This window comes from Schistocerca cancellata, chromosome 9 (genome assembly GCF_023864275.1).
Source record: "Schistocerca cancellata isolate TAMUIC-IGC-003103 chromosome 9, iqSchCanc2.1, whole genome shotgun sequence".
Taxonomy (NCBI): domain Eukaryota; kingdom Metazoa; phylum Arthropoda; class Insecta; order Orthoptera; family Acrididae; genus Schistocerca; species Schistocerca cancellata.
This window is the reverse complement of record NC_064634.1, coordinates 41,356,942-41,359,950: the sequence shown is the minus strand read 5'-3', so window position 1 is coordinate 41,359,950 and position 3,009 is coordinate 41,356,942.

The following is a 3,009-nucleotide window of genomic DNA, read 5'->3' as shown; positions in this document are numbered from 1 at the left end:
TGTTGGCTTCTTCATTTCTTTTTCATCTCCATTCCTCGTCTTTTCCACTGCCAAACGACGGGTACGCGGTGACGCAAAAGTACGGCAAATTGTTCGAAGAGGCAAACTACTAACGGTCCAAACATGGGAACTGCATCCCTCCACACCTACAAAGCCTTTATCTGACCTGTCTTCTCATATGCCAATATCACCTGCATTTCTGCGTCTCCAAATTCTATCACTGTCTCCAAATCCTCTAAAAAGCATGCTCTGTGGCTTGTTTCCAGTTCTGCCTACCTTCCTCCAATATAATCCAGTATCAGGTTATTATTTTCTGCTTCCTCTCTTATCTCTTATATTAAACACCTTCGGATTTCTAACACATGATGCAAAGGCCAAGCAGGTTGGCACTTTGGTATGACACGACTTGTATCCAGGAGGTTGGCAGTTGAAATTCCTACCCGCCCATCCAGATTTACGTATTCTCTGGTTCTCTTAAGGCAAATGCTAGAATTGTTCCTTTCAAGTGGACGCAACCGATTTCCGCCAGCCTTCCTCAGTCCAAGCACGTTCTACATGCCCCCTCATTGACAAGACATTGAACCCTATTTCCTTTTATTAATTTCTTGCAGTCTTTACACCAAGCACCCAGTCGCTTTATTTCTTAGTACCAACCTCCCCTATTGTGCCACGCATATACCAGTACACCTCCTAACCTTATACCTATACACTCTCCACACCATATCCCAATAAAAGTTTAACCATCTTCTGTACCTCTTTGCACCTGTTATCTGCAGCGGCTTCTCCAATGAAAGCAGTATGCTAGAAAAGCTGTATACTTTTAACATCATTATTTATGGCATTGTGTCTGTGAGACTACAAGCATGTACAGGGTTGTTACAAATGATTGAAGCGATTTCACAGCTCTACAATAACTTTATTATTTGAGATATTTTCACAATGCTTTGCACACACATACAAAAACTCAAAACGTTTTTTTAGGCATTCACAAATGTTCGATATGTGCCCCTTTAGTGATTCGGCAGACATCAAGCCGATAATCAAGTTCCTCCCACACTCGGCGCAGCATGTCCCCATCAATGAGTTCGAAAGCATCGTTGATGCGAGCTCGCAGTTCTGACACGTTTCTTGGTAGAGTAGGTTTAAACACTGAATCTTCCACATAACCCCATAGAAAGAAATCGCATGGGGTTAAGTCGGGAGAGCGTGGAGGCCATGACATGAATTGCTGATCATGATCTCCACCACGACCGATCCATCGGTTTTCCAATCTCCTGTTTAAGAAATGCTGAACATCATGATGGAAGTGCGGTGGAGCACCATCCTGTTGACCGTCGGCTGTGGTACGTTTAGCTCCCTGCTTGCTTTATTCGTCGATTTCCGCGGGCTACGCGTGAAACTTGCCCGCACGCGTTCAACCGTTTCTTCGCTCACTGCACGCCGACCCGTTGATTTCCCCTTACAGAGGCATCCAGAAGCTTTAAACTGCGCATACCATCGCCGAATGGAGTTACCAGTTGGTGGATCTTTATTGAACTTCGTCCTGAAGTGTCGTTGCACTGTTATGACTGACTGATGTGAGTGCATTTCAAGCACAACATACGCTTTCTCGGCTCCTGTCGCCATTATGTCTCACTGCGCTCTCGAGCGCTCTGGCGGCAGAAACCTGAAGTGCGGCTTCAGCCGAACAAAACTTTATGAGTTTTTCTACGTATCTGTAGTGTGTCGTGACCATATGTCAATGAATGGAACTACAGTGAATTTATGAAATCGCTTCAATCATTTGTAATAGCCCTGTAGAAAACGAATCTGGAAGAAACAATACACACTATCTGACCAAAATAATCTGAAGACCTGCGCAAAGTGATCAAAAGTATCCGGAGACCTAGCTGAAAATGACTTACAAATTCATGGCGTCCTCCATCGGCATTGCTGGAATCCAATATGGTGTCTGCCCACCCTTAGCCTTGATGACAGCTTCCACCCTCGCAGGCATACGTTCAAACAGGCGCTGGAAGGTTTCTTGGGGAATGGCAGCCCATTCTTCACGGAGTGCTGCATTGAAGAGAGGTATCGATGTCGGTCGGTGAGGCCTGGCACGAAGTCGCCGTTCCGAAAGATCCCAAAGGTGTTATGTAGCATTCAGGTCAGCACTCTGTGCAGGCCAGTCCATTACAGGGATGTTATTGTCGTGTAACCACTCCGCCACAGGCTGTGCATTATGAACAGGTGTCGAGTGTGTTCAAAGAAGCATTCACCATCCCCGAATTACGCTTCAACAGTGGGAGGTAAGAAGGTGCTTAATACATCAATGTAGGCCTGTACTCAAGACAGTGCCACGCAAAACAAGGGGTGCAAGCCCCCTCCATGAAAAACACGATCACACCATAACACCACTCCTCCGAATTTTACTGTTGACACTACACACCCTGGCAGATGGCGTTCACCGGGCATTCGCCATACCCACATCCGGATCGCCACATTGTGTACCGTGATTCGTCACTCCACACAACGCTTTTCCATTGTTCAATCGTCCAACGTTTACGCTCCTTACACCAAGCGCGGCGTCGTTTGGCATTTACCGGCGTGATGTGTGGCTTATGAACAGCCGTTCGACCATGAAATTCAAGTTTTCTCACTTCCCGCCTAAATGTCATAGTACTTGCAGTGGATCCTGCTGCAGTTTGTAATTGCTGTGTGATGGCCTGGACAGGTGCCTGCCTATTACACATTACGACCGTCTTCAACTGTCTGCGGTTTCTGTCAGTCAACAGACGAGGTCGACTTGTACGCTTTTGTGCTGTACGTGTCCCTTCAAGTTTCCACTTCACCATCACATCGGAAACAGTGGATGTTTAGGAGTGTGGAAATCTCGGGTACAGACATATGGCACAAGTGACACCCAGTCACCTGACCACATTCGAATTCCGTGAGCTGCGCGGAGCGCCACATCTGCTCTCTCACGATGTCTCGTGACTACTGAGGTCGCTGATATGGAGTACGTGGCAG